Below are 25,418 nucleotides of genomic sequence, written 5' to 3' on the forward strand. Positions count from 1 at the left end.
CCCATCTTGTCCTGGTTTTTTTGTGGTTGGGAGACTCTTAATAACTGCTCATATTTCTTTAAGAGTATGGAACACTTTAGGTGGTTTATTTGATCATTTTTTAACTTTAGCACCTGGTATATGTCTTGAAAATTTGCTCCATATTTTCTAGCTTTGTTGAATATAGACTTTTATGGTGGGATCTGATGATTTTTTAATTTCCTCAGATTCTATTGTTGTGTCTCCTTTTTCATTTCTGATTTTGTTAATTTGAATTCACTCTTTTGCCCTCTAGTTAGTCTGGCTGAAGTTTATCTGTCTTGTTGATTTTCTGAAAGGACTAGCTCCTGGTTTTGTTGATTCTTTTTATAATTCTTTTTGTTTCTACCTGCTTGATTTCAGGCATGAGTTTCATTATTTCCTGAAGTCTATTCCTCTTGTGTGTACTTGCTTCTTATTGTTCTAGAGCGTTTAGGTACCCTGTTAACATGGTATTTTATGTTTTTTCCTATTGACAAAACATTTTCCTTGCAGAGTATAGAGTTTAATGAGGTCCCCATGTTGATCTTAGTGTCTGAGTTATGGGTGTTCCCTTTATCATATTGTCTATTGTACTAATTAATTTAAGGCTATTTCCAAATTTCTCTTCTTTTAAAATTTGTGTATCTGGTTTTATGATGATCTACTTAGACTTGATTTTGTGCAGGGTGGTAAACATGGATCTATTTGCTTTCTTCTATACACAGACATCCAATTAAACCAGCACAATTTGTTGAAGATGCTTTAACCTTTTCATTGTATTATTTAGCCCTCTTTGTCAAAATATCAAGGGTCTGTAGTTTTATTGGTTTACTTCTGTGACTTTTATTCAAATCTATTGATCAGTCTATGTGTTTCTATAAAAGTTCTATGCAGTTTTTATTTCTGTTGCTCTATATGGAAGCTTGAATCCAGGGAGGTGATACCTTCAGATATTAATTTATTATATAGGAAAATTTTAGCTATCCTGTACTTTATGAATTTTTGTTTCTCCAAATGAAGTTGAGAATTATATTTAGACTTTAGAAATTCAAAGTTCTTGTTTGTGGCTGCTATTTGATTAAAGGTATATTACACACATTCTTAAATGATGAAGGAAATTGCTTGATCTAGAAATTTTTTTTCTGACCAGGCCAGAAAATGCTGCACCACTGGCAACACATAGTTAGGTATTGCTCAAAATTTTTCTTTAAAGCCTGATGTTACCTATTATTGGATTGTAGTCTACAAAAGATTTCTTCAAAGCCCACCATTCCTATGAGTGTTCTTGAGCATTCCTACTCTCTGTCCTCAAGGGAAATAAGTGTGAAAGACATCATCAGAATCTTCTGTGAATGATCACAGGTTCTTTGGTTCAAGTAATCCAATGGTCTAGTCCAAATCAGAACTAACATCTACACATCTGATTTCCACATGGAGTATAGATACACATTTGTAATGGTGGCACTCATAAAATCATTGAAGGTGTATCAGCAAGTCTAATGTATCCTCTTCTGTAGATTGAGTTTCAAACTAGGTTGGCCTATGGAATCCTGATCTCACAAAAGGAAAAACAAACAAACAAACAAACAAACAAAGCAAATGTAAGCCCCATACAGTAAGCAAATATGCACTGTTTTTCTTTCATTCACAAAGTGCATGTGTTTCACTTGAATAACTGGAAGGAACTAACACAAATTTAAAAAGTAGTAGAAACCTAACAATTTAAGAAAAGGCACAAATATATTAAAATGCAAATTTAGCCAAATTAACATATAGAAATATTTATACCTTTTCTAAAAGTCAACTTGACAGGGAGGCTGGTATTCTAGCCCTCGTAGCTCATAGCTGCAAAAAATTTTGGTAGATTTTTTTCCTCCTTAGCCTTCATGTCACTTTCTTTCTCAATGTACACAAGCCTGCAGCAAGAAAACTTTTAGGTGTGATCCAAATTGACTGAATTGTTTTCGCTATATTCAGTAACCAAGATGTTCAGTAATAGGCTCTTATAATGTTGATCTGGTGAGAAACTAAAAGCAAAAGCAATAACCCATGTCGCTTTGGGGATTTCTGGGATGTTTCTGACCCACATCTGGCTGTCTTTTTTTTATTAATGGCTTGTGGCTTCTTGAACAGTCATTATCAACCATACCTCTAGTCATCTATAACTATCAATGCTGAGATTGCACAAGTTTCATTCTGTCAACACTTTGTCTTCTATAGGGAAAAGTTTCATGGAACATTAGCCCCTGTTTGGAAACTATTGGCATTGATAAATGCAGCTCATTATTGTTTTCATTTGCATTCCAACCAGTAACCACAGCATACACAATTGATAATAATTCTCCACCTATGCTATGCATGGATGCAGTGTTGACCTAACTGGGGCAATGAGCAAATTAAGACAGATATATGGATTGATACATAAAAGCTAATACAATCAGATAGTTTGGTGTCTCTGAAACAGGAACCATTTGGGATTATTATTATTATTATTATTATTATTATTATTATTATTATTGTTATTATTATTACCTAATTCTTTTTTGTTGTTTTTCAGTCTTTATCCCCCTCCTGGCCCTCTAGATGTTCCTCAAACCATACCTCCCCTATCCCTGGTCTTCAAGGTGATGTCCCCACCATCTTCCACCCCACTAGACCTCCCACTCCCTGGGACCTCAATTCTCTTGAGCATCAGGTGCATCATCTCTCACTGAGGTAAGTCCAGGCAGTCTTATGCTCTATCTGTGTCAGGTACTTCATATCAGCTCTTGTATACTGCCTGGTTGGTGGCTTATTGTCTGAGAGATCTTGAGAGTCCAATAATTCAGACTGGTTGGTCTACTTATAGGGTAGCCTTACTTCTCAGCTCCTTCAAGCTTCTAACTACTTAAGCCACAGTGGTCCCTGACTGCTTTTCATTGGTGTCTGCATCTGACTCTTTTAGCTGATTGTTGAACCTCTTAACGGGCAACCATGGCTGGGCTCCTATTTGTAAGCATACCATAGGATCAATAGTGTCAGTCCTATTGACACGTGAGATTGATCTCATTTTGGGCCCGTCACTGGATAACCTTTCCCTTGGGCTCTTTTCCATTTTTCTTCCTGCAGTTCTTTTAGAGAAGAAAAATTCTGGGTCAGTGTTATTGACTGTGGGATGGCAAATTCACCCACTCCACTTGATTCCCTGTCTTTCATCTGAGGGTGAAACCTACAAGTTCCCTCTTCTCACTGTAGGATATTTCATCTAAGTTCACTCCCGTTGAGTCCTGAGAGTCTCCTACATTCCCAGTCTCTGGTACATTCTGCAACAAGCAACCTCATTCCCTACTTCTCAAGGTTCCCATTTCCATTCTTCCTGCTGGCCCTTGGGTCTTCAGTCCTATTCTTCCCAATACCTTGTCATATCCCCTTTTCCTCTCCCTTTACTCCCTCCTACACAGGTCAAACCCTCCTTTTGTCCCCCCATGCATGATTGCTTTCTTCACCCTCCCACGTTTTATTGCGTCTTCTTCATTTTAGCCCTTCAGCTTCTTAAGGTTCTTGAATTCTATGGATAGTATCCTGGGTATTCTGTACTCTTTTTTTGCTCATATCCCCTTATTAGTGAGTACATGCCATTCTTGCCCTTTGAGTCTGAGTTACCTTACTCAGGATAGTATATTCTAGATTTAAGTATGTGCCTGCAAAATTCCTTAATATTTGAGTAGTATTCCATTGAATGAATGTACCACATTTCTCTGCAATTTTTCCTATGCTGTGGAACATCTGGGTTGTTTCTGGCTATGACAAATAAAGTTTCTATAAATATAGTGGATCACATCTGGTGGGACATATTTTGGGTGTATGCCCAAGTGAGGTATAACTGGGTCTTCAGGTAAATCTATTTCCAACTTTCTGAGGAACCTCCGAATTGATTTCCAGAGTGATTGTACCAGTTTGCAATTCCACCAGCAATGGAGAAGCATTCGTCTTTCTCTACATCCTCATATTGACATGTGCTATCATTTGAGTTTTTGATCTTAGCCATTCTGATTGGTGTAAGTTGGAATTTCAGGGTTGTTTCATTTGCATTTCCCTGATCACAAAGAACTTTGAACATTTCTCTAATTGCTTCGCTGCCATTACAGGTATCTCTACTATGAATTCTCACTTTTTGTCTACATCCTATTTTTTGATTGGGTTGCTTCTTCTTTTTTGTGGTTAGCTTCTTCAGTTCTTATATATTTTGCATATTAGCCTTCTATCTAATGCGGGGTTAGTGAAAATTTTTTACCAATCTGTAGGTTGCTGATTTGTTCTATGGACCATGTCCTTTGCATTAAAGATTCTTTCTAGTTTCATGAGGTTCCATTTATTAATAATTCTTGATCTTAGAAACTTGCCATTGAAGATTTGTTTAGGATCACACACACACACACACACACACACACACACACACACAAAGACATATACATACACACACACACAAAGACATATACATACACACACACACATACACACACACACACACACACACACACACACACACGACAATGAGTTCAAGGCTTTTTCCCACAATCTCTTATTTTATATTCAGTGTATATGGGTTTATGTTGAGGTCCTTGATCCACTTGAAGAGTAGACTTCAGGGAGTAAACATCATTATGGAAATTAAACAAAGAGAAACAAAGTGAAACATAAAAGATTGTACAAAATCAAAAGCTGGTTCTTCAAGAAAATCAATAAAATAGATAAGCCCCTAGACAAACTAAATAAATGGCACAGAAATAGTATCCAAATTAAGCAATCACATTAAAGTCAGGGAGAAGATAAGGCTGACCACTCTCTCCCTGCCTATTCAATATAGCTCCCGAGGTGTTGTCCAGGACAATTAGAAAACAAAAGGAGATCAAAGGGATAAATATTGGGAAGAAAAAAGTCAAGATATCACTATTTGCAGATCATATGACAGTATACATTACCAACCCCCAAAATTCTACCAGAGAGCTCCTATACTTGATAAACAACTTCTACAAAGTTGCTGGATTTAAATTAACTCTACCCTAAGTATAAATTTGCAGAGTAAAAATTTTGAGAAACAACACCCTTCACAATAGCGAAAAATAACATATCTTGGTGTGACTCTGCCAAGAAAGTAAATGATATGTATGACAAGAACTTCAAATCACTGAAGAAAGAAATTGAGGAAGACCTCAGAAGTTCGAAAGATCTCCCACACTTATGGATTGGCAGGATCGATATAGTAAAAATGGCCATCTTACCAAAAGCAATGTATAGGTTCAATGGTTTCTCATAGAGTTAGAAAGAGTAATTCTCAAATTCATTTGAATAATGACAAACCCAGAATAGGAAAACGATTCTTAACAATGAAAGCACTTCTGGAGGAATGCACATCATTGACTGCAAGTTATATCCTAGACCAATAGTGATATAAACCATGTGGTTTTGTTACAAAAACAGGAATATAGATCAGTGGAATACATTGAAGGTCTAGAAATGAACCCACAACCCCATGGTCACTTGATCTTTGATAAAGAACCTTAAATCATCCAGTGGTTCAACTGGCAATCTGCTTACGCTTTAAGATCAACAGTTGACAAATGAGACCTGATAAAATTGAAAAGCTTTCATAAGGCAAAGAACACTATCAACAGGACAAAAGAGCAACCCACAGATTGGAAAAATATCTTTACCAATCCTGTATCCAATATAGGGCTAACATCCAAAACATATAAAGGACTCAAGACTTTAAGACACCAAAAAACCAAATAACCCTATTAAAAAGTGAATTACAGAGCTAACTAGAACTCTCAACTGAGGAATCTCAAATGGGTGAGAAGCACTTAAAGAAATGTTCAACAACCTTACTCATCAGAGAAATGGAAACCCAATTGACCCTGAGATTCAATCTCAAACCAATCATAATGGATAAGATCATAAATGCAGGTGACAGCAAATGTCGGCAAAAATGTGGAGAAAGGGGGGAACACTTCTCCATTGCCAGTGGAATTTGCAAGCTTATAAAACAATTTTTGAAAACAATCTGTCTGTTCCTTGGAAAATTGGAAATATCTCTATCTGAAGACACAACAATACCATTACTGTGCGTATACCCAAAATATTTCCCAACATATTACAAGGACACATGCTCCACTATGTTCATAAAAGCCTCATTTATAATAGCCCAAAGCTGGAAACCCAGAAGTCCCTCAACAGAAGAATTGATACAGAAAATGTGGTACATTTACATAATGGATTACTACTCAGGGCTTAAACACAATGATTTCATGAAATTCCCAGGCAAATAGATGGAACTAGAAAATGTAATTCTGAGTGAGATAACACAGACAGAAAAGTGCATACATGGTATGTTCTCACTGCTGTGTGGAAATTAGGTCAGAACCTCACAATGCCAATTTTCAACTCACAGACCATATCAAACTTAGGAGGAAGGAAAAACAAAGTGTAGATGCTTCAGTCTTGCTTGAGAAAAAAACAGGATAATTGAGGGAGGTGGAGGGAGAGGGGGATCTGACAGGGAGACAGGAGATGGAGAAAATAAGGGTGCTCTAATAGGTACTGGTGTAGATGGGAGAGAGGTACAGATGGTCAGGAAATCAAATAAAAATATGTTGCTAGTGGGTAGAGGGGAGACGAGGAACTGGGGATAGCCATTGGATGATTCCCAGACAAAAAGAAAACAGGCTCCCAGGACCCACCTGGGATGACTAAAGCCAAAATGCTCAGAGGCTCAGAATGTAGATCTTATAGAGACCATCTCCAACAGATAAGCGCAGTCCTCTCTTGAGGAATGGGCCAACATACCCATCTCAAAATATTTAACCCAGAAATGGTCCTGTCCAAAGGAAGAACTGGGACAAAAATGGAGCAGAGACTGAAGGGAGGGTCATCTACGGACTGCCCCACCTGGGGATCCCTCCTCTCTGCAAACACCAAACCCTACACTGTTGCTGAGGTCAAGAGGCACTTACTGACAGGAACATGTTGTGGCTGCTTCTTGGGAGGTTTGGCCAGCAACTGACCAAGGAAGATGTGAATGTATGGAGCTAACCATCAGACTGAGCTCAGGAACCCAGGTGGAAGAGCTGATAGAAGGACTGGAGGAGCAGAGGGAAATTTCAATCCCATAGGGAAAACAATATCAACAACATCAGCTAGCAGCATGACTCAGTGCTCCCAGAGACTAGACCGCCAAGCATAGAGTGTACAGGGAGGGATCCAGGGTTTTGTATATATATGTAGCAGAAGTTAGCCTTACCTGACAACATTGGGAGGGGAGGTCTTGAGTCCTGTGGTGGTTTGATGCTCCAGTGTAGAGGGATGATGGAGCAGTGGGGAAGGAGAGGTTGGGTGGGCAGGATAGTACCCTCATTGAGTCAAAGGGGAGGAAGGGGTAGGTGCATATGACAAGGGGGGCTGTTGTGGAGGGATAACCCGGAAGTGGGATTTCATTCGAGAATTAAATGAATAGAATGATTAACAAAAAAGAAAAATGAAAACATGAACATGGAGAAAATGTTGATTTAGTTAGCAATTACAGCCAGAATACAGCAAACACATAGGCGAATGCCAGCAGCAAAATACCAAACTGAGAACGGTACCCCCGTTGAAGGAATCAGAGAAAGGACTGGAAGAGTTTGAAGGGGCTTAAGACCCCATGTGAACAACAATGCCAAGCAACCAGAGCTTCCAGTGAGTAAGCCACTACCCAAAGACTATACATGTACTGACCCTGGGCTCCAACCTCATAGGCAGCAATGAATAGCCTAGTAAGAGCACCAGTGGAAGAGGAAGCCCTTGGTCCTGCCAAGACTGAACTCCCAGTAAATGTGATTGTTGGGAGGAAGGCAGTAATGGGGGGAGTAATGGGGAGGGGGATGTTGGCTTGGAAACCCGGAAAGGGAATAACAATCAAAATGTAAATAAGAAATACTCAAGTTAATAAAGATTGAAAAAAATGTAAATAATACTCAAGTTAATAAAGATAAAAAACAAACACAGACACACAGACACACAGACACACAGACACACACACACACACACACACACACACACACAGAACAGCACAAGCCAGATCCCCCACATAGACTCTGATTACAGTTGCAATTAATACTGGCAGGCTTTTAAGAAACGTATTGCTTTTATTGATTCTTTAAATTTTTCATTTTTAAAATTTTGAAACGGTGTCAATAAAATCTACTTTGAATAGCTAAAAAAAACCCAAAACAACCCCCCCCCAAAAACCAAACAGACAATGGTTTGTGAATACAATTTTGTTGTTTTCATTTTGACTTCCCCAACTCAGAACTAACAGGTCTTTGAAACATGGTTTCTGAGTGACTTCCCTGTATTCAATTCAGCTGCAATCTTTGCTGCTTGGTACATTTGGTACCACAGCTTTCTTACTGTGAAAAGTAATTTTAAAAGTTTAATAGTAAATAGAACAAAGAAGGTGTGATACATACCTATAAACTCAGCATTTGGGAGTAAAATGCCAGGTGATAAGATTTTGGAATTCTGAATGACTAGGATTACAAACCAGGTCAAAATTGGCTTTGGAACTAGAACCTCATGAAATGTTAACCAATAATTTAAAATTTAATGAATATATTTGTGAAACATAATGATGCAGAATTCTACATAGGCTAGGGTTAAGTAGAGGTGAGATTTCCAAAGGATTAGTGAGTGTGGCTGCCAATCCAAGCAGGAAAAGGGAGGATGGATTAGGGGGCTTCAAGAGGAGAAACCAGGAAAGGGATTACATTTCAAAAGTAAGTAAATAAATCATCTAATGAAAAAGTTGGGGAGGATCTCCTAATTGTGGTGGTGGATGTCCTGAGGAAAATAAATTCTATGAAAAACCTATAACTTCATGATCAAAGTAGAGCTGTGTGGTGGTGATGCACATCTTTTTTCACAGCATTTGTTGGCAAAGGCTGGTAGATCTCTGAATGTGAGGTTAGCCTGGTATATTGAGTAAGGTACAACAGAGTCTGAAATATACAGAGAAACTCTGATTTCAAAACCCTAATATATATGAAGAATTAAAGTACAGATTTATAAGATACTAAATGAATATTGAAGTGCAAATCAGGGGATATTTCCAAGAAATTATTGGTCATGAAGGCAAAGAGGTTTCCAACACACCACCTTCACTTTCTTTTTTACCAAAACTACATGGTAAAACCTTATTGCTGAAGATACTACACACTGTGACAGAAAGACATAGAGATTTAATGTCAAATCAATCAGGAAACATTTTCCTTTGGCTACATATCAGAGGGTCAAATGTACATTGCAATCTGATTGGAGGACAAAAGATATCAATGGCTCATAATTAATACCCTGCCTTGTTAGTAATTGTTTGAATTCTGCCACAATTACTTGCCCAGTATATACATCCCTGTCACAATCTGCTCAGGGTCATCTCCCCTTAAAAGGGAGGACGAGGAAGTGCTGTAATTAATCTCCTCTTGCTATTGTATCAATCACTGTCTCCATGTGTCTCATTCAAGAGGTCCTGGAAAAGATTCAATTCAGACCTCACACAACAAACTCCTTTCTCCCTTTTAACAGCTTACCTCACCTCACAGCTTCTTGTTCCAAAATTTGGAATCCACTCATGATTTTCTGAGTTCCTCCAAAAGGCTTGGATTACTTCTCCAGTTCTGCCCTGTGTAGTATTCTAGATTTTGGTTGACTCCACTCCACTGCTGCTGCTGTTTATAATGGTCATCTTACGATGCTGAAATATCCCATATGCTGGGGTCTTTGACTGCAACTAGGCCTCACCAATACCCTCTCATATTCACTCTTTATGGTGCCAATTCTCAATTTCTTTGTATGACCCCCTCAGTCCTAGGACATCAACTGCAACTGAGCTGCCCCTTTACCAATGATCTTCCCTTAACCTATTTTTTCCTCCATGACCTCTTCATATCTTCAAAACCAGTATGACTTATGTGACTCTTAAACCTTATCAAGGCCATCAGAAGCAAGAGGAACAGCCTTATCTCTTCTTATCACTTTGTGCTCTCAGAAAACACCACTCAGCAATTTTCACCAAAATAATTCTGATCTCTGCTTAATCATCCCTAATTCATGAGGTTGAGCTAAAAAGCATTAATTGCCTCAATAGTTCCTTTTTTTTTACTCTAGATCAAGATTCCTATGGATGAAGCTGCCAAGTTCTACTACTTGCTAGGGCTGGAGGAGGTCCCACCACTTTACTTATCAGCTTTCTGTTTCCTAACTCCCTCACTGCCTAATGTTGGCTCTCCTGAAACTTGTTCTGTAGATTGACAAGAATTCAGAGATCTGCATGACTCTTCCTCCTAAATGCTAGAATTAAAGGTGTGTTCCCCCATGCCTGGAATTAAGCTTTTCTATACCTAGATATCCCTCTGTCCCAGGCTGGCATTGAACACCAAGGTCTGCTTGCCTTTATCTCCTGAGATTAAAGATTTTATCACCATGTCTGGGTCTAAGCTGTTCACAGCTCCTCAAAATCTGGAATAAAATTGTTAGAGGAAGTTCATAGCACTAAGTCCCTCCATAAAGAAACTAAATTTGCTTTCCATCAGCTTTTAAGTACACCTGAAAGGTTTGGAAGAAAAAAAAGCAAACACAACAAAGAGTAATAGAAGGCAAGAAATAATAAAAAAAATCAAGATATAGAGAAGTAAATCTCAAATAAATATGGAAATATATTCCCCTGGGATGGCTTTCAAAAGCTTAATAGGTATTTTGCAGTTCGAATGGGAAAAAAGATAAAATAGTCCTTTCCTGCATTTGAACCTGCATGCTAAAATACTAATCTGCTAGGCAATATATGTTTTATGATAAATAGATGCTTTCTTATTGGAACTAAGACCTTTACTAAATGAGGAAATGATGTTTGGTGTTGTAATGTAAATCAAGAGTCCAAGTTTGGTGAAGTCACAGGTTCTATGTTGGAGCTTGCTACAATTGTTCTGACAAATGGTCAGTGGCCAATTAGATAGACCCCCCCCCCCCCGAGCTCGCAGGGACTAAATCACCAACAAAAGTGTTTAAATGGAGCCACACATTATTGGGAGCGATTTCCTTGAAGCCCTCCATTGTTGATGTTATTATTATGGTTAGAATTAAGTATGACTGAGTTCATGGAAAATCCCCAGCTAGCTGCAGAAGACTAATACAAATCTGGTGGTCAAAATGAATAATAATATGATACGTCAAGACACCCAATGTGATGACCTGCAACTTTTCTGAAAAACCAACATCCTGTTGACTAATAGATATGACAAACCTGTGACCTTTCTGACATTCTGTCAACATCACCCTATTCCCTGACCACACAAATATTGTGTCCTGGGACTGTGTAAATGTTTCTTACTTCCCCTCTCCCTCTGATACCCCTATTATGGTATAAATTCAACCTTGGAGAAAAATAAAATTGTTGCCTTGATCAGACTCTTGTCTTGGTGTCCTTCATGTCTCTTGTTCCCCATTCTCTTCCAGGTACCTTCAGCTGCCTTCGTGGACAAATGGCGCCCAGTGTGGACCTTTTAGAGGTCTCCTGGAGAACATCATCCCCCCTGATTAGGCAGACCTGTCTTCCTTTTTTTTTTTTTTTTTTTTTTGGTTCTTTTTTTTCGGAGCTGGGGACGGAACCCAGGGCCTTGTGCTTCCTAAGTAAGCGCTCTACCACTGAGCTAAGTCCCCAGCCCCTCAGACCTGTCTTCCTTATTTGTTGGAGCCTTTGCTCATCCTCAGAGCTTTTGATACCCCCTCGGAGACTTTGCTCTCCCACTTCTGGCAACCATGAACTGCCCAACCAAGGTTCAGTGGCTTGGTGTGTGTTTGTCCCCAGATGACACAGATCTCAGTGGTGAGTGATGGGACAAGCATTCTATAGTCACCTTTTATGACAGGACTCAGGGAGTCACTCAGGACACAAAGAATAGGGTTAAGAAAAAAATTAAAGAAATTCTTCGATTTTGTAGGAAATATTTGTCCATATCTCCCCCAGGAGGGAACAATTGATACAAAGGATGGTGCAGAGTTAGTGATTGTTTACTGGATCAGCTAACCTTGTTGCTGAAGTCTGCCCTCTGTAATGAATAAAAGTTGTACGTTTTTTTGGGTTTGAGGTTGCGTCTCCCTGCATGGATGAGCAACCCTGCATACATGGATTAAAAACCTTATACTCTCCTGTTACTGCAGCGGTCACTTTGTCACTCTATGCTCTGTGGATGGTGCTCCTGAGGTAAGGTCACTATGGGGTCTTAAAACATTTTGGTGCATCAACCCCAGACCACAATTGGCGAGGAGATCAGAGGCAAGCTCGAGCAAATCTGTGCTTTGTGTTCTGTGTTACTTTCTGTTTTATCTCTGTGTCATGTCTTGTCTTTGTTTCATGTTGTTTTGTGTTGTCTGTGTCTGCTGTCTGAAAGGTTTGAGTTCCCCCTGGAGAGGGGTTAGAGTCCCATTGGTGGTTGCTGTGGATCCTATGAGGGTCTTACGGCTGTGACAGGCAGACATGCTAGTTGTCACATGCCACAGGCCCTAAAGGATGCTCTAGGAGGAGAAAGTAATCTAGAGGACACTCTGGTATCCCATTGGGAGGTGGGATCAGATGGTCCTCCTCATTCAGGAAGCAGCTAAGGTTAAGCTTCAATTTGGGCCAGGTACTGAAGGTATCAGGCATCCGTGGAAATAGCTTATAGGACGCTTTGTCTTGGTCTTGTTTGTCTAGTTTGTTTTCTGTGTTATTGTCGAGTATCTTTTTGGCTTTTGTTTTGTTTTTGGACTTGGACTGACGACTGTGTTTGAAATCAAGGAACTGTTTGTTTTGTTTGTCAAAGAGTTTTACTTGGTCCTCTTTGTGCTTAACTTGAAAATAATTTGCTTGAGAGAAATTGTTTTCTGCCAGGGAATTTTGTCTTTGTCTCTTTAGCCTCCTTCCCAAGGAGAGATGCCTCTCCCTTTGTTCCCTTGTCCAGTCTAGCTACTGTTAATAGTTCATCACACATGGACTCCAGGTTAGCCAGTGACCCTGTCTGAAGCAGGAATTAACAAGAACCTGAAAGCTTTGCCTTGGATCCTGAAGGAAGGAATAATTAGGGGGTAAAATGCTATTGCTCCTGCTGCTGCTGCTGTTGCTGCTGCACTACTATTACTACACCAAAAATAATAAAAGGTTTAAAAACTGGTTATATTTAATGTATCAAGTGGATACTAGCTATATTATTTGTAATTAAATATTCTTTTATGTTGTTATTTGAACATGTATAAAATTGATATATAAATACCATACTATGTCATAAATAACAATGTTTTCAAAGTGAACCTGCAATCATTTCTCCATGAAAATACAGTCTTCAATGAGATGTCATTAGTAATAATTAAAACAGGAAATGTCAGATATTGAAATTAAAAAAACATAAGAATACTGTACAGTAAAGGTAGGGTTAGATTCAGTGAAAATCACGATGGTCCTAACAGATCAACCACTTAATTACACATTTTTCATATCATCTCATATTACAAACAGGCACAGAGGTCAGTTACTTTCCCTTTTGGCATCTGATTTCTCATCTCTGGAAGTCTCATTTCCAGTTGCAAAGAGCAAATATTAGACAGAAGGAGTTTGTTTAGAATTATATGTAGAAAATAACTCTCAGCCAAAGGATGTGCTGTACGAAAGATTTAAACTTAATCAGTAAAAGGCATGCTTTCTGAGGGACTCTCTTTTAGGCTCCTGAGAAAGTGAGTAGACTGAAAGACCTAAGGGTATCTGTAGTAATGAGTCTCCCCCTAACGAACTCTTGTCCCACAGTTTTGTTCATATTACAGGAAAATCACATACACATGAAAAATATGGATTTAGGATCTCATTATTCAGGGTTAGAGAAAAAGTCGAACAGAATGAAGGGGCAAGTGTCTACAATACCAGTTTGTCCTCATCTTCTTTCTTCAGAAGGGATAAGCTGGAATCCCGGCAGGTCTGTTTACATCCATTCCATGCTTTTTTGTCCAGGATTAAATAATAACATTTTATACCATAGCAGAACCAGTGTATTTCAACATTTTTGCCTGTGGAACCGAAGTTAAATGATTAAATTTATTATTTTCTTATATTGTATTATCAAACACAATATTGATTGAGGTTGTATTGAAAGAGAGAAAGAAAGAAGGGTTGGGGTAAAATCCCCCAGGTCTCAGAAAATGAGATTCTATAATGCCCAGAGACACCTGCACAACCATGAGTTATGGAACATTGCTGATAACATTAGAGATATAGAAACATTTCTTGTGTCAATCATTTTTCAATCAGTAGAGAAAAGAATACTATTAATCTTTTAAATGGAAATGAATTGGCTGGACATGATAACTTATTCCTATAACCTGAGTACTCCAAAGAGAGAGACAGGAAGATAAGTATTAGTTTGGACTCATCCTAGCCTAAGTAATGACTTCCAGGCCAACCTTGGATACTCTTTGAGTTCCAAGTCAACCTGGACTACACAATGATGCCATGTCTCACATGAAACCAAAGAGAAAGATGCTGACCTCTGTGGCAACCATGGATGAACTTGAAGATGGTGAATAAAGAGAAACACAACAGGTCTAGGACCATACATTATGATTCTAATCAGATTAGGTTTTTAAATTAGCCCAGTTCTATGAAACAGAGGCTTTATGAAACCAGGAGCTGGGGGTAGGAAATGAGTACTTGCTATTCAGAGGAACTTAAACTGATGACAGAATTCTAGATCTGCTATAATGCACTGTGTCCACACTGGTCCACACAGTAATGTGAACTTAGCCTTGGGCCATGTCTTTGTTAAATTCTCCTACCTTGAGAGAAATGAGAGACTTATAAGGGAGGTTTTGATGTTGATAGTCTGTTCTCATGATTATGTTGATGATTGGTAATATCATGCACAGCAGGCAGTAGAAGTGCCAAAGATACACTGACTTCTAGAAACTATAAGATTCTACTAACTCAAACAGGGGTTTCTGAGTTGCTGGTAGCTACATGAAATAAGGAACCCTCAAATGATTAACAAAGGCATCACCAGCATCTTAAGCTGAAGGTTAGACCTCAAAGCTTCCATGAAAGAAACGATAAAAATGAACTTCTGTATTCATGTCCTCCCTTGCTACATACCTGTGTGCTGAGAGGAAGGTATAACAGACTTAGTTTCACTGTACCATCTTTTCTGTTCTCTGTTTAGATATTGCAGAAGGTCATTAGACATCTATAGACATTTCTTAGCATTTCTTCCATTAAATCGATGTCATTTTGCATGGTTGTGCAGTTATACTTGCAGCTTAGAGTTTCATGCAGCCCATGCTTTTCGTGAGCATACTGAAAAACTAAATTAGTCACAAATAAATGTCTAAGTAAAATATTCTGCTAATTCTTAACCCCCCATGAAAGTTTGAACTAAAAAAAAAACTTTAAGAAATGGAACAACTGTTAAAAGAACATTTGTAATCCAAAAGATCAACATATGAACTTATGTTTTAGCACAGCCTGGAAGTTATTTTTTCTGTAAATGTGAAGGAATGCAATAAATTTTAAACTTAATGTCTCTGTACAGATGAAGTCTTTTTTTTCTTAACCATGACCTCAATATGCATTACAGAAAAGGAAAAGAATGCCCTAAGTTCTTTGCAAAGCTGTTTCTTACAATATTTTTATGTAATATTCACAGTCCCCTGAGCTCAGAATGTACACTACCACCAAGTCCTCAAAAGGAGCATGACCACGAGTGAGAAAGAGCAGGTCAACTCCTAAGAGCCCCAGAGCTAACAGATTAGTATGAATAAGGACAGAACACTGCAGAGTGTCAGGAAAGGTTATTATACTCCATAGATTCTGACTTATTTCCTAATTATAGGCTACAAAATGTACACAGTATACAACTGCATCATCCCTTTCCAAAGCTATGTCTTAGGTAGAAGTTCAAATAATATCTCTCTCAATTACTCACTGTTTGTCATGAACATTACAACAGCTAGCAGCCAAAGGGAACAAGGGATTACAAGAGCTACCGCAATGAGCTGCCAGGGGACTGAACTCCATTAAATCAACAAAACAAAGCAAGAAAATCAACACCATGAAAAGAGAACATCTCAATACTAATAAAAATTTTTATAGCAGAATCATGGGGAAATTGTGTACAAGTTGATAATACAAACAGACTGATCAGTGCCCTGAAAATTGTACATTTCTACCTAAAATACACCTGTTGTAAAAATATAAAAAGTAATAAGTATAGTTGTCTTTTACTCTGCAAGGTCCACATGGAATTGCCCCAAGATATCTGCTAGATATCTTGCATTATGACATACCAACCCCCCGGCAGCCCATTGTCTCCTGCTGCTGCACATGTTCCTACACTCAAACCGTCACATAAAAGAACACACAACACAATAATCTTTGACCCAATTGATGAGATATAATTGCCCACTTAAACATCCCCTCTTCCTTCATCTACAATTTTATTTCCATTTGGAGAATTCATCTTCTGTTGGACAGCTGTTGGTGCCTGTTATATTAGATGTTGGTGATATTTATAACAATTAAAACACTTTCCTTGAGAATGAAAATATTATTTCTAATGCAAAAGCTTCATTTATGTATGATACTGTTTCTATAGAAAAGTCTTTTATCAGACTCTGGCTTGTTAGTTTTAAAGTTTTCAGAATTTTTATTGACCTGATCAAATAAAAAAACAAAAATCTCCTTATGGTTTATCATATCTTTTTATTTTTAATTTTTATTGGATATTTTATGTATTTTCATTGCAAATGTTATCCTCTTTCCAGGTTCCCTCTCTCTCATCCCCCCTTCCCCTTCTATGTTGATGCTTTTCCTCCCACCTACCCACTTCTACCTCAACACCCTGGCATTCCACTACTCTGGAGAATTGTGCCTTCAAAGTACCAAGGGCTTCTTCTCCTATTGATGACAGACAATGCCATCCTCTGCTACATATGCAGCAAAAGCCATGGGTCCCTCTCTGTGTACTCTTGGTTGGTGTTTTAGTCCCTGGAAGATTTGAGTTGATTTATATTGTTGTTTTTCCTATGGGGTTACAAACCCCTTCAAATCCTTCAGTCCTTTCTCTAGATCCTCCACTGGGGACCCCAATGCTCAGTTTGATGATTAGCTGCAAGCATCCTCATCTGTATAATTAAAACTATGGCAGGCCCTCTCAGGAAACGTCCACTTCAGGCTCCTCTCAACATGCACTTCATGGCATCAGCAATATTAACTGGGTTTGGTGGTTGCATATGGGATTGTTCCCCATGTAGGTCAATCTATCAATGTCCTTTTCTTTGGGCTCTGCTTCAGTCTTTATCACTGTATTTGCTCCTGTGAGTATTTTGTTCCCCCTTCTATGAAGGATGGAAACATGCACATTTCAGTCTTTCTTCTCCCTTCTGGATTCTCAAGATTTTTTTCCCCTGCATTTTCCCATTGTTCTTCTCTCCTTATCTGATTTATTCGGTAACTGAGTAGAAGTAGTTTATCATGCTTCCTTTTATAATTTTAAAACTTGATTGTTTTATTTTTTAAATTATGTTTTGAACAATTTTGTACTTAATTGCCATCAATATAATCAGTTAATACTCACGGTTCCCTTCTACTCTTGTGCATAACTATGTGCAGATAAAATGGAACATGATAGTTTTCAATAGAAGCCAGTAAGGTATTTTTAAACTGTTGAAAGTTTAAAATGCATAAAAAGCAACTGATATTAGACACTAAAAACTCTTACTTCTGTGGCCAGCTTTTTGGCCCCTTGAGTCTCCTCAGACCTCACTTGGTTCTGTAAGCCTGAAGACTTTTTAAATCTCACAGTTGAGTATGAGACCTGCTCACTCATTTTGGGAGTGGTACATGAAGTTGGTTTTCAGTTAAAAGTTGGGCTTTCAATGATTTCTAGAAAAAAATGTCGAAATACACATTTTAGTAAGTTACCTGGATCAGATGATACAGAGGGCTGATAAAGGGTAGGGTCTGATTGATTTATTTAATGATCCAAACACCCTGACATGGAATGACCCTTATTTCCATTACAGGTGAGAACCCTTTGCAGATTTCTGTTAAATTTATTTCTAGTGGCCACAGTAAATTTTGTTAAGAAATATATAAAGAAGTAAAAATTTACTAACTCATTATACTATAGACACAGCAATGGTTCTAAATATTCAGCATAAAAACATGTTAAGCAAAATAGGCACCACTAAAAATCATTAATTTTTTTTAAACAAAGTGTCCAAATAGACATGAGTCAAATAATTAGGATTAAATAAAAATGTTGCTTTAATGTGTTATTTACACCTTTCTATAAACACATGAATAGTAAATGTTATTTCAGTATTTTTATTGATACATGGTTCTCAGAGTTTCCCAGACACTACCTTCAAAAGAATATTTGAAAGTCAACACTAGCCCACAGTTCCCTGCTCTCAAACACTTTCAGAGAGAAAGCTCACTGCCTGGACCAGTGGGCACTTCTGAGACTGCAGAGCATGAGAGACCTCCAATACTGCCCACCCCTGCCCACATCCCTGCTCCAAGAGGAAATTGTATAGGGCCTCTAGGAACATGCAGGTAGGGGCACTCAAGCAGCAGATCCCCTGCGGTCCAGATACCTCCTAGATCTCAAGGGACGGGATCAAAAGTTCCCTGCACCAAAATCCTGTGATAGGGAGAGCTAAGCCTTCAGAGGGGCAGACACGCCTGGGAAGCCAGAAGAGACTACACTGTGCCCACATTTCTGACTCCAGAGGAAAACACCTAATGACATCTGGGACCCTGGTGCACGGGGGCCCAGGGAAAAGGTGGCACAGACCCTCCTAGTCACTGCACTCACAGAGAGCTCAAAAGCAACCCCCCATGAGCAACTTCATCGCAGGACCACAGGTAATACCAACTTTTCTGCTCAAAGTGACCTGCCTGCTGGACTCAGGGCACAGGCCTACGGGAATAGCTGAAGAGCTGTAGGCAGGAAAGACTACACTCCCGAAAGCAGAACACTCTGTTCCCATAACTAGCTGAAAGAAAACAGGAAAACAGGTCTAGAGCACTCCTGACACACAGGCCTATAGGATGGTGTAGCCACTGTCAGAAATAGCAGAACAAGGTAATATCAGAGACAACCTGATGGTGAGAGGCAAGCACAGGAACCCAAGTAACGGAAACCAAGACTACATGGCATTATCGGAGCCCAATTCTCCCACCAAAGCAAACACTGAATATCCAAACACACCAGAAAGGCAAGATCTAGTTTTAAATCACATTTGATCATCATGATGCAGGAGTTCAAGAAAGTCATAAAGAACTTCGTTAGAGAAACAGAGGAAAACATAAATAAACAAGTAGAAGCCTGTAGAGAAGAATAACAAAAATCCCTGAAAGAATTCCAGGAAAACACAATCAAACAGGTGAAGGAACTAAATATGGAAAAGAGAAGTAAAAAGAAAGAACAAAGGGAGACAACCCTGGATATAGAAAACCAAAGGAAGAGGCAAGGAGCCATAGATACAAGCATCACCAACAGAATACAAGAGATATAGAGAGAATCTCAGGAGCAGAAGATTCCATAGAAGTCATAGACACAATGGTCAAAGGTAATGTAAAATGGAAAAAGCTACTGGTCCAAAACATAAAGGAAATCCAGGACTCAATGAGAAGATCAAACCTAAGGATAATAGGTATAGAAGAGAGTGAAGACTCCCAGCACAAAAGACCAGTAAATATCTTCAAAAAAATCATAGAAGACTTCCCTAACTTAAAAAAAAAAGATGCCCATAAACATAAAAGAAGCCTACAGAACTCCAAATAGATTGGACAAGAAAAGAAATTCCTCCTGTCACATAAAAATCAGAACACCAAATGCACAAAATAAAGAAAGAACATTAAAAGCAGTAAGAGAAAAAGGTCAAGTAACATATAAAGGCAGACCTATCAGAATCACACCAAACTTCTCACCAGAGACTATGAAAGCCAGAAGATCCTGGACAGATGTCATACAGACCCTAAGAGAACACAAATGCAAGCCCACGTTATTGTATCCAGCAAAATTCTCAATTAACATAGATGGAGAAACCAAGATATTCCATGACAAAACCAAATTTACATAATATCTTTCTACAAATCCAGCCCTACAAAGGATAATAAATGGTAAAGCCCAACATAAGGAGGCAAGCTACACCCTAGAAAAAGCAAGATAATAATCATCTTGGCAACAAAACAAAGACAAGAAAAGGACACAAACATAATGTCACATCCAAATACAAATATAACCGGAAGCAACAATCACTATTCCTTAATATCTCTCAACATCAATGGACTCAACTCCCCAATAAAAAGACATAGATTAACAAACTTGATGCACAATGAGGACCCTGAATTCTGCTGCGTATAGGAAACACACTTCAGAGACAAAGACAAACATTACCTCAGAGTGAAAGGCTGGAAAACAACTTTCCAAGCAAATGGTCTGAAGAAGCAAGCTGGAGTAGCCATTCTAATATCGAATAAAATCGATTTTCAACTAAAAGTCATCAAAAAAGATAAGGAAGGATGCTTCATATTCATCAAAGGGAAAATCCACCACGATGAAATCTCAATCCTAAATATCTATTCTCCAAATAAAAGGGCACCTACATACATAAAAGAAACCTTACAAAAGCTCAAAACACACATTGCACCTCACACAATAATAGTAGGAGGTTTCAACACCCCACTCTCATCAATGGACAGATTATGGAAACAGAAATTAAACAGAGACATAGACAAAGAGAAGTCATGAACCAAATGAACTTAACAGATATTTATAGAACATTCTATCCTAAAACAAAAGGGTATACCTTCTTCTCATTACCTCATGGTACTTTCTCCAAAATTGACCATATAATTGGTCATAAAACAGGCCTCAATAGATACAGAAAGCTAGAAATAATCCCATGCGTCCTATCAGACCACCACGGGCTAAAGCTGTTCTTCAATAACAATAAGGGGAGAACGCCTACATATACATGGAAGTTGAACAATGCTCTACTCGATGATAACTTGGTCAAGGAAGAAATGAAGAAAGAAATTGAAGACTTCTTATAATTTAATGAAAATGAAGGTACAACATACCCAAACTTATGGGATACAATGAAAGCTGTACTAAGAGGAAAACTCATAGCTCTGAGTGCCTGCAGAAAGAAACAGGAGAGAGCAAAATCAGCAGCTTGACAGCACACCTAAAACAAAAAGAAGCAAATACACCCAGGAGGAGTAGAAGCCAGTATCTCATTGATGACTACAGAGACCATCTCTTGCTTGGTGGGGAAAGCTTCTATCTATTCCTAAAAAGTATCTATAAGCACTCCTTGTTTTATCTCAGTGATGTTAACTTTGACTTCCCACTGAACTCCCTAGGTCTCTTTGCCCTGTTTGCTAATGTCCGGGGCTTCTTATCCTCTACTTTTAAAGTCAATATCATGGAAGTGGGAGTACCCCACTTTACTTCAGGTCCGGTCTGAGTAAATGGAATCTGTGCCTTCAACTTTGTCTTTTAATTTCCTAATGATTGTTTTAGGACTGAATACTCTGCTCCGGTACCCACTAGAAAGTCTATAGGGGTCCCTTCCACGTTTAGGGTTACCATAGGCTTGGGGAAGGGGTCTGAGCTCTGTCTCCGCTAGTCATCTTTTTCAAGAGACCGGACCTTAGGGACCTTTCTTCTTTGGGCAATCTTGGGTTCAATGTTCTTTTTCTTTGCAATACTGATCTTTCTCCAATGGCTGTCTCTGCATCTCTCTGCTCCCATTTGGTCTTGGTCTTCTATTGCCCAGGTTCTCTGTCTGTCTAGAACCTGCCCTCTCTCTATCTCTGTCTCCCACTACTGTATCCAATATTCTAGTCAAGTTTCTCTCTTGCTTACGATCTGCCTTTCCTCTCTGTCTTTCCCTTTCTCTTTTCTTTCCTGCTTCTCTTCCTCAGTCTCTCTAACTTCACTTTCTCTACAACTTACACTAACTCTCTCAGTGATATAGCATACCCCTTCATGTTCCTGCAACTTTCTCTTCATATATTTTCTTACCTTAGAAAATGGTGGGGCATTATCCAGCCCCTCAGAGACCCACCATTGGATCCTGGCTGTATACCAGGCCCTCCCTACTGTCAGACGTATTGAAGTCAACAGGCAGAAGTGAGGGCCTTCCATCCATATAACAGCCACTAACAAGCATCTAAAGTGGGCTGGTGAGAAAAAAGAAGAGAGTCTAGAAAATAGAGATCTGGCAAAGAGGACAAACAGCATTCAGTCACACAGAAAGACAATCAAAAGAGACAAAAACAGAAGTGCACACAAAAACAAAAAACAAGCGGCCGCTGAGAGATCACCACAAAACTGAATGATTCAGACAGGAGCTTCTGTGAGCTCACTACTGACAGTTGAAGGGGGGAACAGATTCCACATCACTCCTCCTTCCCAACAGGAGCAGATCAAAAATAATGGTTAAGTCAAAGGTGCCCTCTGGAGGCTAGCCGACATCAAACACAGGCCGCTCTGAGAAGCAAAATGTCTGCCAAGGTCCGTTTTTAATCTCAACTGACAAGTTGTGTGCTCTAGCCCTAACTTCAGTCCAATGGTCTAAAGCCAAACTAAGGAGTCTTCACGGTCTGTCTCATCATCAGAGTCACAAGTAACACAAGACAGAGACCTAAGTTACACAGACAAATACTAACCGATGCCCGTCTCCACCTGGACAGGCAAGACTACTCTGGAAAAACAGTCAGCTGGGAGGACATTTTGCTTCTTCAGTCCAGAACTACTATGTCTTCACCAGCACCCAGACAGCTGGGAGGGCAGGTCTTTTGTCCAACTCCAGGGGAATCACTGAATCATCACCAGCACCCAGACAGGAATCTCCCAGGCATCCCTGGAGTCTGTACAGACCTCCTGGGATGTCTCTCGGGCAGCGCAGTTGGTGAGCCCCTGGCACATCTACCAATACTCACACACCTCTGGTTCTATGCGAGACATGAGCAACTGCAAAACCAGAACCCGAGAGCAAATACAGACCCAGAGTTCAGCTGGTACAGAAACACAAAGACACAGACAGTATCTCACCTCCAAGTGGATCTCTGGAGAAAAGGGTGGTCGCCGATCCAGGACAAGCCCCCAAATGAAAGGCCCCCAGAGTAGGTCTCGGGATGACATGATCCCCCCAAAATCTCATGAGAGACAGATCTTGATGCAATCAACCAGAGGTTTGTTGATAGGGATGACAGAAACCAGTGCACTGGGGTCAAGACTCGTATTTCATGCAGGGGTAGAGGAGTTCGACCTCGAAGGGTTGGGAGAAGGGGTATTTAAAGGAAAAACCATACTGAATCACAAGGAAGAACCTCCTGCTTCTCATGATTGTACTTCAAGATTTTAATCTAACTTTATGGTTAATCAGTTTCAGCTATTATGGTCAGCTGCTGTTATGGTCAGCTCTTGTTATGATTAGCTAGTTCCTGGAACAAAGTGGCTGAACCAGCTGGTGCAATTACTCTTTCTCTGATCAGCTAGTTCCTGGAACAGGCAGTTCCCAGGCCTGCTTTTGGATTTAACTTTTGTCTAGGGGACAATTTTAAACTTTTTCCTTTCACTCTGAAACTATGCCTAACTTGTGTGGTCTGCATGTACAGTGTGATCTGCCATATCCAGCCTTTGTATCTTTCTTTTACTTTGGTTCTGTAATTATTTTTTTGATGAGAATTATTATCCAATAAACCCAGGGATCTCATGATTTAAACAGGCATAACTATCTGTGGATCAACGTATAGCTTAGCTCTTTGTAAGAGACAGCTCTCTCTCATTTAAGTATATGTGTAGGAGTGTACTAGGAAAAGTTTCAAATAACCCCAGCTATCACTCATAATCCTGCCAATAATGTGGAGTAGCCATATTGATAATGGTTAGACTTCTACAGAAACAAGTTCTGATTCAGAGAAGCCACATTTAACGTCTCAGAGATTTTCTTTTCTCTCTTACTCTTTGTTTGTTTGTTTGTTTGTTTCTTTCTTTCTTTCTTTCTTTTCTTCTTTTCTTTTTTTGTCTAAGGACATTTTTTAATAGTCTGTTTCATTTCAACTCACCACACATTAGAATAAGCTGATGTTAGAGCTATCATTTCTAGGAAGCTTCCATTATAGGTAAAGAAACAGCTGCTCTCCAAAATACTAAAGGTTTTTCCACCTAGGAGTCCAACTTTGTAGACTGAAAAACCATTGGACTATCAGCTCCCCAGGATGAGGCCAACATTGTGAAACTATACCAAGTGTGTTGAGAAAGCAGCCAGTATGTCCAAACAAATGAGTGTGTATTCCACTCTCCATTGTGATTCAGCTATTGTTAACTGTATAGCAGGTGAAGAACTAAAAGTTCTTATATATATTAGTTTAGGGTTACTATTATGTGTAACCCTCAGTCAAGGTTATTTCTTTATTTTTTTTAAATTAACATTTCAAATGTTATCCCCTCTCCTGGTTTCCCGTCCATAAACCCACTATCAAATTCCCCCTGCTTCTATGAGGGTGTTCCCCCACCCAAGCAACCACCTCTTCCCCATTCCATGCCCTGATGTTCCCCTACACTGGGGAATTCATTCTTGTCAGAACCAAGGGCTCTTCCTCCTATTTGTGCCCAACACGGCCAGCCTCTGCTACATATGCAATTGGATCCATGGGTATGTTCATGTGAATTTTGGATGATGGTTTAGTCTCTGGGAGCTCTGGTTGATTGGTATTGTTGTTCTTATGAGGTTGCAAACCCCTCCAGCTCCTTCAATACTTTTTCTAACTCTTCCCGTGAGGACCCCATTCTCAGTTCAATGGTTGGCTAAAAGCATTCAGCTTTGTATTCTTCTTGCTCTGGAGAGCCTCTCAGGAGACATCTATACCAGGCTCTTGTCAACATGCAATTCTCCTGCACAACCACCATGATCCAAAAGCAAGTTGAGAAGGAAAGTGTTTATTTAGCTTACACTTCTAAGTTGCTGTTCATCACCAAAGAAAGTTATGACTGGAACTGAAGCAAGTCAGGAACAGAAGCTGATGCAGAGGCCATTGAGGGATGTTAGTTACTGACTTGCTTTCTCTGGATCTCTCAGCTTGTTTTCTTATATTACCCATGCCCACTAGCCCAGGGATGGCACCACCCACAATGGGCTGGGCCCAACCCCTTTGATCATGAGTTGAGATCATGCTTTTCAGCTGGATCTCAAGGAGGCATTTCTTCAACTGAGGCTCCTTTCTCTGTGATAATTCCAGCTTGAGTCAAGTTGACACACAAAACCAGTCAGTACACTATGTTGAATACAAATGGCACTCACAGGTTTATTTA

The 25,418-nt window shown here is 39.3% G+C and overlaps 1 long non-coding RNA gene across 2 annotated transcripts; it reads right to left on the minus strand.

Moving 5' to 3' along the window:
* Nucleotides 1-13,886: 13,886 nt before the first annotated feature.
* LOC147995095 (uncharacterized) lies at nucleotides 13,887-23,052 on the minus strand. Of its 2 annotated transcripts, none has more exons than XR_015687102.1 (4): nucleotides 22,772-23,052; nucleotides 17,802-17,965; nucleotides 15,179-15,387; nucleotides 13,887-14,100 (listed from the first exon to the last, which is right to left on the minus strand). It is a non-coding gene; the product is annotated as an uncharacterized LOC147995095 (long non-coding RNA). The 2 variants fall into 2 exon arrangements; XR_015687103.1 differs by lacking the exon at nucleotides 22,772-23,052 and adding an exon at nucleotides 22,125-22,435 and having other exon boundaries at nucleotides 13,958-14,100.
* Between the last annotated feature and the right edge of the window lie 2,366 nt (nucleotides 23,053-25,418).

Source organism: Rattus norvegicus, chromosome 4, assembly GCF_021556685.1.
Source record: "Rattus norvegicus strain SHRSP/BbbUtx chromosome 4, alternate assembly SHRSP_T2T, whole genome shotgun sequence".
Classification (NCBI taxonomy): Eukaryota; Metazoa; Chordata; class Mammalia; order Rodentia; family Muridae; genus Rattus; species Rattus norvegicus.